Below are 15,440 nucleotides of genomic sequence, written 5' to 3' on the forward strand. Positions count from 1 at the left end.
GGAAACACGAGTCGTGGCAGATGCCAATCAAAATCACCACTGTGGCATATGTGTGTGTGGGGGGGGAGGGGGCACTATTTTTTCTACTTTTACCTCCCTCCTCTGAAGTTTGGACTTCTTTTTCCCAGAGCCCAGGGGGAACAGCAATTGATTCAATCACTCCCTATTCACCACTGTGAGCAGGCATCTAGATTTAGATTTGATTGATATCAATCACTGCAGTTCGTCGGCCATTCTCTACAGCCGGGAGTTGATATTGTAAGTGGGCACCAGAGTGTTGGGAACACCACACTTCTAAGTGCATAGTATGTGCGTGTTTGTGTGTGTGTATGCATGTGCGTGTGTGTGAATACAGCAGGGTAATGGCGGTGGCTGCAGAAGATTGGATTGAATTGTAATACCCCTAATGGATCAGGTAGGAAGGTCACACCATCACCTTTGCTGGGCCTCTGGAAAAAGGACAGCAGAATCAATACTCTTAGACAGGTGGGAGCGTGCTGACAGGTCAGTGCGCACAGGAAGCCTCTGCTTTATAAATAGCCCCCCCACTCCACCTCAATTAGCTAGTGGCAGCGGGACTCATCTTTCAAAATGCTGCGTTTGTTTGCTGTCGCCGGAGCAGCTCACAAAACTACTAACATGGTGGGGGCTTAACAGGAAAGACCAACACAAGGGAAACAACATCGCTCAGTTAAAAATGAAACATCTTAGAGGTGAAAGCTATTAGGAGAGGATAAAAGAGGATAAAAAGGTTTGAGGATGAAGTACGAGAAAGGAGCGAGTATGTCAGCATAGGACAGAGAGCAGATGATAGGAATGGAGTGTAAAACATCCATTTTATTAGCATCGAGCTCAGGGAAAGCACAGAATTTCATTGCAATGGATCTGCTCCAATCGATCGGGGCCCTGTGGAATGTGTAGAAACAGATACCTTCCACTGTGAAACACGGAGAACATTTCATAAAAATGACACAATGCAGTGTAGGACGCTCTTGGGTTTCCAACACATGCGATGCCAGGGAGGTAACGTCATCCGACGGGAAGCTGGCAGACGCTGTGTTTTTTTTGTGTGAACGGATTCACAATCACACAACGCGTGAGTCACCACAAATGGAGGCGGTGTGGAAACAATTTGGGTTGTCTCGTCTCTGCAGATGGTGTCATTGTTGGGCTACAAGAGTCGGGTCATCAAGGGACATAAGCAGTCAGGTTTTTTTGTTTGTTGCTGTGGCGCTGCACACACACACACACACACACACACACACACACAGACACAGACACAGACACAGACACACACACACACACACACACACACACACACACAGCGCTTTAGGCCTCCTCTTCCTCTGCCTGACAACTACAAATAGCCACTCGAGTCAGTGAGCACATTTCTTCTTCATTGTCCTCTCCACCCCACGATCATGATTTCAAACCCTCCTCCCAAAATCAATTATGCATGTCTCAGCCCCGACGGGAGGACATTTGCGGAAATTTGGAAAATTCCGAGGGCACGGACTGGCCCCTTCCGCGGAGAAGCACTTTGCTAAAACCACACCGGCAGCCGCAAAAACCCCTCGCTTCGGGCCACGTGTGAGGGAGGTTAACGCTAATTAATGAGAAGAAGAGAATGAAGGAGCTAAAGAGAGAGAGAGAGAGAGAGAAAAGGAGAGAAAACCAGTCTCAGGGAGGAGCCTGGAGCACCACTGCAACAAGGCTTCTCAAATAGGAAAACCCCTCCTCCAGTACTCCAACATCCCATAATCCTTCAGTGCAGCCCAAAGCTCAGGGACTGTGACGGATACGTGTCTCTGTTTCACACATGGGAGTAGAGATAGTACAACAAGGTGGGTAAACAAGGACAGGACTCATCCGAGCAAGCGGAAGTCTCTCTCGGTAATTGACCATTTATGATAAATAAGTCCGTCTCAGATCTTCAAGGGACTGAGGGCTTTGTGTACAGACCAAGTCTTAACGACATCGCCTCTCTCTCTCTCCCACCCAGACAGGTGGAGGCTGCCTGGGTCTAACACAGCTGACTGTCCAGCCCAAACATGGCATCAAATATTAATGAACCATCAGGCGAGGACAGGGATGGAGTGAGTATCATGGTTGAAAGGAAAAAGGAAAGGAAGAGGAGGAGGAGGAGGGGGAGAAGGTTATTTTCACCACACAGCTCACAGAAATGAGAGCCACCTCTGTGTGACCAGCAGTGTGCCTGTCACTTCTGTCGACAGGCGTGCAGCGAGGTTGTTGAAGTGGGGGGGGTGGTGGAGGGGGGGTATCTTGTGACCTTGCTGTAACAGGGACTTGGAAGTAAGAGTGAGCATTCTGGGCACTTCCTCCTTCACCCACAGAGCTGAGTGTGTCTGAGTGTGTCTGTGTGTGTGTGTGTGTGTGTGTGTGTGTGTGTGTGTGTGTGTGTGTGTGTGTGTGTGTTTTTGTGTGTGTGTGTGTGTGTGGGAGGGGGCTGACATGTCTATTTATGAGGCTGTATGGTAAGAAGCTCACCCCCTCCTTTTGGTCTGCCAGGAGTCCTGCTTCACCTGTTCCAGCACCTGCACCGAGCTCACACTCCCAACTCTCAGCCTCAAGACCCAAACAAAACAAAGGGCATTCCAACTGACGTATATCACTATACACCTCATTTCCCTATTCCTATACCTCTCACAGATTTCATATGATCTACACTACAATATATATTAACATACAGTATATAAGAACCTTTATACTACACTATACTATACTATACTGTACTATGCTATGCTATGCTATGCTATGCTATACTATACCAAACTACACTATACTATACTTTACTATACTATACTATACTATGCTAAACTATACTATACTATGTCATCCTATTGGACATTATTCTATACTATAGAAAACCATACCATTTGTTACTCTGAAGACAGAATAAGATGTTGTGTGTGTGGGCAGCAGAGCAGGAAACCACATTAGCATGTCCAAACCAACATGGAAGTGCTTGGTTTGCTAAGGCCACAGACTGAGCCATCTGACTCCAAACACCCGTAATGGCCTAACAAGAGCAGATTAAAAGAGTAGCAAAGCAAATGACGCTTTTCATGGCAATGACATAGAGAGTGAAAGAGAGAGAGAGAGAGAGAAAGAGAGAGAGAGAGAGAGAGGGAGGGAGAGGGAGAGAGAGAGGCGGTACGGGAGGAGAGCGGAAAGCAGAAATGTTCTGGTGGAGCTTTTGATAATGAGTTTAAAAGGGCATTGCTCCTGTTACTTTCCCCCATACCCTGTACCCCCCCTCCCTCACACACACACACACACACACACACACACCCATCTCTCACTGAGATGCTGAGTGTTTGTGACTGAGGCGTTTTTGCACAGTCATCTAGCGCGTGGCGGCGGGCCTAATGAAAGTGTGGGGCTGATTGCATACACAGTGCACACGCTGGCACACGCCGTCTCAGGGGACCCGCGCACTACTCAGCAGTCTTGTGCTTTTCCTGAAGCGTAAAAAGAAAAGACACGTGACACATAAAAAAAAATGAAAACAGCGCAGTGTCCTTCAAACTCCAACTCCCACGATGCCAAGACCCGAGGCAGAATCAAGGCCAGGTTACAGAGAGAGAGGGAGAGAGGGAATCAATGACCAAAAAAAAGGAACGATTACATCTTTCTTTCAAAAAAAAGATGCATTGTGCCAACATGCAATTCACTATCAACAAAGTAAAGATTTTTTTTTTGTTTCTGAGTAAAAGTTCAGGGTCCCTGATAACCTAGATCCATCTTTAGTGATTCTGCTTGAGTGAAGCGAGGAGCTTAAGAGCTCCTCAGGACTGACAGATGGAGAGATACGGGGAAGAGAAGCGAGGAGGAGAGGGAAGGAGGCCTCCATGGCAAGCGCTGCCACTCGCTGTAAAAAAAAAGCCCTATTTCCCCACCGTGTATTCTTCCCAGGCGTTCCGCTTTCAGTTAGCGTGCTCCTGGACGCAGCGGCGGGAGTCACTGGGGCTGCGGCGCAAATTAAACACACCTAAATTCATTTGACAAGTCTTTTTCTAGCCCATTTTCTTCTATAGCTGCTTTTCTTTTTGTTCCGGGGGGACAGCCGTGTAGAAAAGGCCACTGCGTCTTGTTCTCTATCCCTCTATCCCTCCCTCCCTCCCTCTCTCTCTCTCCCTCTCTCTCCCTCTCTCTCTCCCTCTCTCTCTCCCTCTCTCTCTCCCTCTCCCTCGTATCCACTTTTCCCCTGGCCCCTTTGTGACAGCGACGCCTGCCAGCGTCAGCAGAGGAGCCCTCCTGCATCAAAGACTCATTTTGTTTTCCCATTCAAGGCCCAAATCGCAACGTTAAAAAAAAAAACTGAAAACAAATAAATAAATAAATAATGGCAACTCTGTTTCTTCTGTGTCTCCTTTAAAACAGCGACACGACTTCCAGTTCCAGAGGTCCCCTGAATACCAAGCAGGCCAAGAGAGAGAGAGAGAGGGAGAGAGAGAGAAAGAGAGAGTGGGTGAGAGAGGGAGAGAGAGATGGGACTGATCTGCCAGGGCGTCCGGGGCGTAAGTCGGTGGGGGGGTACGGGGGACGCTGTCGCCTCCCCCCTCAGAGGGCTCTTTGTCCTGACAGTGGATGTGGGGGTCTTTTAGATGCATTACCGTTGGCTGGCCACAGGCCCGACGCTAGCCCCAACAACAATTAATGGAGTGTTCTCCCTGCCTGGACGACGAAAATGAAAAGGACTGGCAGAAAACAGAGGGAGGGGTGTGAGGCACTGGTTTAAAAAAAAAAAACTGGATGCCATTGCAGGGGGCTGAAGACATCAGTGGAGGCTGGCAGACTGTTCACGAGTGCCAGCGAATATCAAGATAATATCCAGAAAACAAAATGAGAGAGGGGTTGCTTTCGGTGTGTGACTACCTTGTCACTGCTGCCCAAATACATTCTTGGAAAAAGCAGGGAAAAGTGGTACAATAAACAAGGAGGGCAAATCGTTTGGTTATTCTGGAGAAACAATTTTGGCAGAGGCAACAGTGATAAGGTGGGGAAGTGTGTGTGTGTGTGTGTGTGTGTGTGTGTGTGTGTGTGTGTGTGTGTGTGTGTGTGTGTGTGTGAGAGACTATGAATGTCTTGGGTGAATGTAGCCCTGTTTCAATCCTGCCAGTTAGTGGAAATGAGATTCCTCCTCTAACCCACCCCTCCTCTGGGGGAGTGTGGTTTTCTGTGTGTGTGTGTGTGTGTGTGTGTGTGTGTGTGTGTGTGTGTGTGTGTGTGTGTGTGTGTGTGTGTGTGTGTGTGTGTGTGTGAGTGTGTGTAGACAGCTGACACCCAGGCCATGTCACTGGTACGGTTCTCTAATGGGCAAAATCACCAGACCCTCTGCCCTGCCTCCAGGTTCCAGCCACAGAAGGCACATTAACACTCCACAGGTTAGAAGAGGTCACTGCCTCTCGCTCACGCACACACACTGTGGCAGTTGGCACACTGTATCAAGCACACACAGACACACACAGAAAGACATGACAGGCCATCTCTCTCTTGCTCTCTTCCTCTCTCTCTCTTTCTGTCTCTCTCTCTCTCTCTCTCTCTCTCTCACACACACACGTGCGCGCATGCACAAAGTTAGGGAAAGACAGAACATGACAGGCAATCTCTCTCTCTTTTTCCATCTCTCTTTCCCTCACACACAAACACACACACTCACACACACACACACACACACACACACACAAACACACACACACACACACACACCATAGAACATTCCCTTTAATGAGCAAACCATCACAAACCGTTTCTCCCACAGATCCATAATTACCTTTCTGTGTTAGTGGCAAAAAAAACAGTCTCCTTTGGGGGGAGACAGCGAAGCCAAGATAAAAATCCACTTATTAAGGTTTGTGTGGTGGCAGTGTTGAGGAAGAACGGATAGCAAATGAGAAAGAGCGAGCGAGCGAGAGAGGAAGAGCAGGAAGAATGGAGGTGCTAATTTCTGCATCACTTCAGCGTCTCTCGAAGCACAGCGGCTGTGGCTACACCTGCCTCTACGACATGCCACATTTGGTCCTTTTATAAACCTCACTGGAACAAGGAGCCGCATCTCCCAAACACACCACTGAACACACACTGTTTAGAAGTCTTTATGCCAACACACACACACACACACACACATAAACTTCCTACCACACACACACATATATACACACTGTCCTTCACAGTTCCATACACCTTTACTAGACTGCTGTTCCCACTGCCTTCATTGTCTCTGGGAGAGAATGAGTGACCCAGTTGTAAAGGAGCCCATTTTCCTGCTTTTTGCTGCAGTGAGTCGAGCCGGTCACCCCTGGAGACCCAGCCGAGCAACGTGATTGGCTGAGGGAGCCTCACCTGCAGTACATCCTCTACTGTTACAGTGACATCTGTGGACTGAGGCCCATAAATCAGTGAGAGTGAGAGTGGGAGAGAGTGAGAGTGAGAGTGAGAGCGAGAGAGAGAGAGAGAGAGAGAGTGAGAGTAGGACATGGAAAGAGAGAGGGAGGTAGAAAAAGAGAAAGGACCACTGAGAGGACTGGGCAAACAGACAAGACAGTAAAATAATCCAAACGGGTTAGGATGCTTTTGAAATATACACCGTCCGCAGTTAGACACTCAGCTCTAGAAGCTCTGCTTTCAGTGCAACAACCAGGATATGACTACAGGAGCTAATAGGACTCAGTAGGTATCAATTGACATGTGATTACAGAGAGGTTGCAAAGCAGCTTCTAAGTGTGACTGCTACAATGTCTGGTGTGAGTGATTCTAAGAGAAAGCACCTGAGAGCAATTTCAGACATTAGTAACGTGTGTGTGTGCACCTGAGACTAGAAACTAGAGTCCTTGACTGTCAACGATGTATTGAATATTCAGATAGCGGGGAATTGAATTGGAAGACAAGGATTTTGGGGCTTGTGGCAAAGGGGGTGATTTTTTTATCCTTTCAATCACATCTGTTTGAAAGATCTTTTGAAGAACACACACACACACACACACACACACACACAGATGTCAAATAAAAATCAGCCTGTCATCAGCCACATGTAACAAAAGAACACTTTGAGGACTAATTAAAACAATGCAAGTTTTTCAGTCGCCGAAAAACGAATTTGAATAAACTCCACCGTACTGTTTAATTAAAGACGATCAACTTTGCTTTTAATTAAATGTTTGAGGAAGAGAGAGCGAGAGAGAGGGAATGTTCACAGTCTAGTACACAGAGTAATTAGTGGAGAGTCAAGCAGTTCTTCTTTGTCTGAAAAGAGCGGCACAGTAACGGCGGCGGCGAAGGCGTCTGATTCCAATCAGTCACTGAAGGCTTCAGACATGGACAGGCTGGGCTGGAGAAGCCTCTCAACATCAGGCAGCCTTTATTACACACACATTCAATCATACATACACACACACACACACACACACACACACACACACACACACACACACTCACTCACTCACTCTCACACATGCACATACACACTCTCACTCATGCACACACACACACACTCACACACACACATGCACAAAAATAAAAAATACTATGGTACGTAGTCCATAATGATTACATCAGTAGGCATCAGTGGAGCTTTACTCCAAATTACTGAATGTGAATTGCTTGTGTAATTACCTAAGCAATCTCAGTCAATGGTGTGATTCACAAGAAGATAGGGAGGTAAGATTATGAGCAAAATGATGTGAAATTATACACTTGGATGACAAAGCAGTGGCGAGATATAGTATATAGTGGTGAGATACATGGCATGTATCTGCACTTTCATGCTGCTTCCCTCTCCCCCTTATTGTGTTATTTGCATCAAAAGATTAACGAAGGGGAAAAGAAATCTGCGGAGAGAGATCTGCAGTTGCTATCAACAAAATTCAAATGCATGTATGGGTGTGTGTGTGTGTGTGTGTGTGTGTGCGCATGTATGTAGGTCTGTGTGTATATGTATGTGTGGGTGTCTGTGTATGTGCACATGTGTGTGTGTTTGTGCGTGTATGTGTGTGAGTGTCTGTATGTGTGACTGTCCCTGCGAGTGTGTGTGTGTGTGTTCTGCTGCAGCCTGGCTGGCACGCTGTGATTAATGACGCAGACTGTGGCGCTCTTATTGTTCTGCAGTGCTGCTGCTGCTGCCGGCTCAAGGCTCCTCAATTCCCTCCACACAAAAACCCACCGCTGTCTGTTTTTTCCCTTGACCCAGCTCACACACACACACATACAGACACCCACACACACACACACACCCACACACCCTCCCACTGCATCTATCCACAAAGCAGCCCTAATAGCCTAGCAGTGGGTGACAGTCAATTAAAACCACTGTAGAGACAAAGGTACCGATCTGAGTGTGAGTGTGATGACTCTAAGCATTAGATGTATATACTATAATATGTATTACTGTGTATAGCGTAGCTGTAATGTTGCTATGGTAATCCCTTTGCTAAAGGGAAATCCATCCTAATGATCAAAATTGCCTCAAGGGAAAGTAGCAGGAAGGAAGGTGTATATTTCTGTGTACAAGATGTCCTCTCGTGGTGCTATCTGAATTCTCAGATGCCTCAGAGAGAGAGAGAGAGAGAGAGAGAGAGAGAGAGAGAAAGAGAGAAAGAGAGAGAGAAGTTCTGCAAGGCTTGCCTGTAAGCCTGAAGAAATCTGAGTTGGCCTCTGATGGAATAAATGATCTGGGTAAAACTCTGGATGGCCAGCTCAGACAAATGTGTGAGACCACAAAGGCGGAAAGAAGAAACTGAGGAGATTCTCACTCTTGCTAATCTGGTATATCTACACAGTGACATGTGCTCCATTTTGCCAAGGCTGACCAACCCCCCTCTTTGCTAAACTGAGGAAGGCAGGCTGTAGAATGGCTGTAGGATGAAGAGAGTGAACGAAAGCTTCCACAGACACAGGCAGCTTTGGCTGATGGGAGCCGCTAGCCGAGACTCTAGAAGAGTCCACACCACAAAGATTTCCAATAAAGAAAGACCCTGACTGAAGGGCTCGAGGAGTGTTTATTTTTAATTTTTTTTAAACACAAGGAAAAGGCATTGATGCACCTGCCATATCACACTCAGTCAGAAAGCTCCACAAGTAAAAGGTAATGTTTTAATGGACAGTTTAGCTCAGGTAGGTAAGTTGGTGGCACTCAAGTAATGTAGGGTGATGGTCAGGATAACCACTTCTGTGTGTAACGGGACCCCTTGAAGGCCGTTATCCCACTTATACCCCGGTTGCCACACATGTATTCAGGCATGCATGTATAGCACACAAAGGAAAGATTTGGTTCAATTTGAAAAAGAAGCCAACCTGTTTAGTGTGTAGTGCTACTTTCTTGAAATGTTGGCCAGTTTACTTGGTTACAATTGATTCTATTCAAAATTACATTCAAGATTCCAAAATACCCTTCCTTTAGCTTGCTAGCTGTTTCTGATTCTATGCTTGCTAGCTTGCTAGTTCTCCAGATGAGAGGTTATTTTGTACTGTAGTAGCCTGCAGCCAGTATGATGGGCGACTTTTCTTTTCTATTAACTACGGTTGCTCAATAAACAGTGATTCAACATTTTTGCCGAATCTACTGCATAGTCGTCCCGTTATACAGAAATATCGGTACACCTGCCAGTGTCTATGAGGAAAACTGTTGCATGTCAGATTAACAATTTCACATTTGGTAGGAGAGATGGCTGACCATCCAAGGGGGCAGTCCCTTCCAGGGCACTCTGTGGGTTTATGGCATTTTTAATGGTCTGTTTACAACCGCTTAAAAAGGAGACTAGGCTGCCTCATAACCCTTCAATGGGCTCCCTTGTAAACAGAGGAGGAAGAAGCTGCCAGTTCTGTGGGAGGCACAGCCACACACACACAGACATGCTAATTATGACTGGGAGAAAAGAAGCCGGATACAGAAGGGTGGATGCTGCAGCAGCGATATGAACAGCTGTATGGTGTCAGTGTGTGTGTGTGTGTGTGTGTGTGTGTGTGTGCTGTGTGTGTGTGTGTTGCTTTGCTTCTGTCTTCTATCAGACTGCATCTCAATTCTTAGCTCATTCTTGCAACACACACACACACTCACACACACACACACACACACACACAGACACAGACACAGACACAGACACACACACACACACACACACACACACACACACACAAACACACACACACTCACACTCACACACACATAAATGCAAATGGTTATCCATGCTCCCATTCCAGAAGCACTGCACACACCACACTGTAAACACAGACAGAATGACGCTCATACAGAAATGGCATCAGCTCAACACCAAATGCTCAAACTTCAGCTGAACAGAGTGACATTCACAAGGACACACACACACACACACACACGCACACACACACGCACACACACGCACGCACACACACACACACACACACACACACTCACCACACAAACATACACAAAGCATCCTCTAGCATACTCCAATATACTACAATCCATCAGCCCATGCACAACTACAAGAGCAAAAAAACTCCCCACCATCATCATAGTAATCAATGTGCACAAATGCTTTTACACACACTCTCCTGGCATTCTCCACCAGCCACTTTCAACTCCACACCCGTCATCTGCAGCCATTTTGACTACACCTATCGGCAGCCAGGAGCTTTAACATCCTTTCCCTCAACTCCCCTCCACTCTGTAGAGACCAGGCTCTCAAATCATCCACGGATGAATAAGCCTTCACAGATACTTATTCTTATGAATGGGCTGCATAAATAGAAAGAAAGCACTCTCTCTCTCTCTCTTTCTCTCTCTTTCTCTCTCTCTATCCTCCTCTTCTCATCTCCTGTTCTCTGCCAGCTTTGGAGATCTAATTTCCATCGCTCACGAAATGGGGATTTTTCATTTTTTCGTCAAAACGTTTGGCAAAATGAAAAATGAATGTTGAATTGCTAATTGGGCTTGGTTTTTGGAAGGAAGGTCAAACAACTTTCCTGGCCGGTTTGCAAGTGGTGGGGTTTTCAGGTCTTACATCTGAAAATAATGTGCCTGAGCAGCGTGTGGCTTACAACTACAAATCCCACAATCCCCGGCCACGCTGGAGCCTTTGTGTCACGTTTGTGATGGCACGAGTCCGAGTTATGCACTATCACCCTCGCCAAGCTGCTGGGGCCTTCATCAATTATGAATTACGAAAGGGTTGGTGGAAAAAAGTATTTTTTTAAAGCATCATGCACGTATCCACACAACACAATGAATAACCTTTATGAGCACACACTCCCCCCACACACAGGTCTGTTCTAAACACCCACACACATGCACGTCTGTTCTAAGGCCCTCCTCACCTCTCCTTCATCTCCAATCAGCTTTCATCCTTTCCTTTCTTCACCTACTGCCATTTTAGACTGATGAAAGAGTGGAGGATGCTCTCTCTCACTCTGTGTCTCCTCTCTCTTTCAAACATGGTAACCTCTGTCAACCTCTGTCTATTACAAGAGATAGATAGAGGGATAGGAAGAGAAATAAACCAGATAAATAGATAAACCAATAGATAGATAGATAGATAGATAGATCCCCAGGAAGGACCAGGTAGACTTGAGCTCTCATTGCTGTCATGGCAACGCTTCCATCCATCCCTTCTCCGGCGCGGCGCGGCTCAGTCGCAGTCAACACCAGAGGCAGCGGCTATACCCCGCGTCTCTCCGGCAGAGAGCCAGAACGTGCCGTGCACCCAGGCGGCCGCTGTTACCCATAAAGCCTTTCTAAGGGGGAGGTCAGTGCATCTCCATTCCTGCTTTAGAGCAGTGTGAAGGCGGACCCCTCCCCAAGCGTGCCTGCTGTTTATCATAAGCAGCTGCAGTGAGAAAGATAAAGCACATCAGCCTTACTGCACACAAAAACACACGTGAGGTGACATGCACACACACACACACACACACACATACACATACACACACACACAAATACACAAACACAGACACACACACGCCACTCCCCGCCCCTTTGCCGCTCACAAAAGCGGCCGGCGTCCTGCGGCATATTTCATCATTAACTCCCAGCAGTTAATCCCCTGCTCCAGTGGCCTCGGCTCTCCATCGCACCATTTCAATAATCTGCATGTGTATGTGTGTGTCGCAGGGTCCCGGCGAGACCACATTATCGCCATACGTCACATTCTCAGTACCGAATCACAGGTGCCGTACAGTAGCCAAGCCCACATGCACACACCGGTATTAAAACACATTCACATGAAGAAGAGCTTGTTGAGTGTGTGCTTGTGGTTGAGAGAGAAAGAGAGAGAGAGAGGAGGGAGGGAGTGAGTGAGTGAGAGACAGCTGAAGGATAGCTTGACCTTTTTTCCTGCCAAACAAACATTAGCCATTCACAGAAAAATTGACCCATTTCCCTCCTCTCATCTACCCTGACAACCAACAATCTCCTCCAGCACCCTGCCGTCTCCCCCTTCACCCCTCCCAAAAGCCCATCTCTCCCAATCGCCCCATTTTTGAGAGGCTGGCCTTTGAACTGCCGATTTCTCCAATGATCCAACAAGCACCTGCCACTAGCAGCACTCTGTCTATCTCTCGCTCTCCTTCCCTCTCTCTCTTTCTCTCTCGCTCTCTCTTCCTCGAAATGGTCATTGCTATATGGTTGACCACACATAAATGGACATGCTCACACCACTGCACATGTAGACAGACAGACACACATACACACATGCATCGCACACACACACACACACACACACACACACACACACACACACACACAACCTTTCCATCCTTCCATCTTCACCCACCACTTCCTGCCAGGACCCCATCGGCCAAGCGTCCTGCACTCAAGGTTAGCCACTGCTCACTCACTCACTCGCTTATCGTATTGAGCGAACTGCGGCTCTCCCTCCGGAGCCGGGCTGTGTGTGTGTGTGTGTGTGTGTGTGTGGCAGATGCATTATCGCCTCTGCGGGGCGTCCTCAAAAGAGCCCCCCGGCCCCCACCCCTCCTGCTCACAGGTCCAGCTCTGTCCACCCCGGTGAGCAGCCATCAGGATTAAGGGTCGAAGCCAGCGAGGAGCACAACTTTACCCTTGGCTTGACACTGTGATGCTGACCGCAATTAATAGGTTTAATATTGCCTCTCTCTCTCTCTCTCTCTCTCTCTCGCTCCCTTGCTCCCGCTCTCTCTGTCTCTGTCAGTCTCTCTATCTCTCTCTCTTTTCAGAAGAGCAAGCCCTCGCCAGAACAGGGAATAAAGACATTGGCCATATGGCCCATTCATTATATGGTGGGAGAAGCCTAATGAAAAGCTTAAAGGTGGGGGGAAAAAGAGAGAGAGAGAGAGAGAGAAAGAAATGGGGCTCTTGCCAAATGAGAACTGGGATGCTGGATGCTGCTGAACTGAGCTGCAGAGAGAGAGAGAGAGAGAAATCAAGGAACAAGAGGAGAGAGAGACAAACAAGGAAGAAAAAGAGAGAGAAGGAAAACATGCTAAACTCTGTGTGCCTTACCAGTAGGGGCAATGACAAGCTGCATAAAAGAGAACGGGATGGCTTTTCTGAGACCGTGACCATCGATCCGCGCAAGAAAACATGTGAGGGAGAGGGAGAGAGGGAGGTGGACAGCCAAACAGAGGGACAGAAAAAAGAGGGTAAAAAAAGAAGACGTGTGTGCTAAAACCACATCTGGCACAAGGGTTAGCCACAGCGCGGCGGGGCATGGCGGTCGTCAGAGCAGACGCTGCAGTTTCACTTCTCCAGCAGGACTTTGCCGTTTGTGCTGACGAGCATGTGAGGGGAACACGCAGATGTGCTTCCATCTCAGGAGGGATGCCATCAGATGCCCATCACACACATAGACACGTAAAACACACACACACACGTGAACACATACACAAAAACACACACACACACACACACACACACACACACACACACACACACACACACACACACACACACAGGTAAAGACACTCACACACACCCTACTCCCACACGTCCCACTGTAGAGCTTATCGAATGCAATACCTCAGGAGTGCTTGAGTAATATGTTTGGCGGAGAATTCTGGCATTGTTGTCCTCACCTATCAAGTCATCACTGATTAGCAGTCAGCAGGGGGAAGAGAACAGCTTTTTCAGGCCATGCTGAGTAGGCCAACATCTGCTCAAACACACACCTCCACCTCCCAAACTGCAGCGCTTGACAGAAAGACCTGAGAACAGGACAAAGACTCACCCTGCTAGAAAAAAAATAAGTCTCTGTCCCAGAAGCTAGACAGGTGGGAGCCAGCATTTGACCTTCACTTTAAACGTCATGCTATCTTGGCTGAATGACTTCAAAAACACCAACAAGGGCGAACTGATTTCATAAACACCGCCCGAGGTTTGTTCGAACCGTTTATATCTCATGCCCTCACATAAACCGTAGCGGAGATGCTAACGCTAATATTTACTTCTAGCGGCACGCTAGCCACCAGACACTAAATAACAAAGTAAACATGGCGTTCCGGCAGCTCCGTAAATCACTATCCATTAAGGAAGGCCGTAAAGCATCAGACTAGTGGCACTGTGTGTGGCGTCTTTATTGTCTTGTTTTGTATTGCTAGTGGTGACATCATGCACTGCTGCTGCTTCCCGTTAAGGGGATCTGTCATCATCTAAATGGAGCCTTAAAGGAGCTTTCGGCACACGTCGATATGCCATCTGCATGTCTCTGCGTTTGATGATGTGGTTTCTGATTAGCGCCTGTGATATGCTGCTTGTACCAATTCATTGGGAGTGAGGTAGTTCTGGGAGTGAACATGAAGGTACAAAAAGGGAGACTTAAAAAATAGATCTCAACAAAACGTTTGGTTGTAAACACGGCTTCTTTATATCCACTGTCTGTTCAGGGGAACGCAGGAATGTGCTGAGATGCTGGTTTTGTGTCCAAATGCAGTCTGATTCGATGAGACACCTTTCCAAACATGACTCGGTCACATTCTTCAAAAGCCAGCCGTGACTCCAGGGCATGGAAACGGCTTTGACTGCCTCACCCACACACCGACATTGAATGACAAAAAAAAAAAAGCCGGCAGCACGATATCAACAGCAATGTGTTCAATTGGAATCCTGCCTGTTGGCAAAGTTTGGTCCACCCTCCACATCAAATCCCTGAAGGAAAAAAAGCACTTGAGGAGGAGAGATGGAAAGGCTTACTCGCACTCTCTCACTCGCTCACATTCTCTCCTTCTCTCTCCCACTCTCTCTCGCTCTCTCTCCCTCTCTCTCGCTCTCTCTCCCTCTCTCTCTCTCTCTCTCTCTCTCTTGCTCTCCCTCTCTCTCGCTCGCTGTATTTTCTACGCTGTTTTCTCCCACAACATGCCGCCTGACTGCCCTTCTGATTAGTCTCAGACACGGCTCTCACAGGCACAGTGTGAGGATAGGACAGCGGGCCCAAAGTCCCTCACACCGAATCATCCAATTACCCCGGGCTGGA

The 15,440-nt window shown here is 47.6% G+C and overlaps 1 protein-coding gene across 3 annotated transcripts in view; it reads right to left on the reverse strand.

Moving 5' to 3' along the window:
- Positions 1-15,440, reverse strand: part of plxna4 (plexin A4) — a 240,052-nt gene that overhangs the window by 191,962 nt on the left and 32,650 nt on the right. The window lies entirely within an intron of this gene.

This window comes from Clupea harengus, chromosome 16, assembly GCF_900700415.2.
Source record: "Clupea harengus chromosome 16, Ch_v2.0.2, whole genome shotgun sequence".
Classification (NCBI taxonomy): Eukaryota; Metazoa; Chordata; class Actinopteri; order Clupeiformes; family Clupeidae; genus Clupea; species Clupea harengus.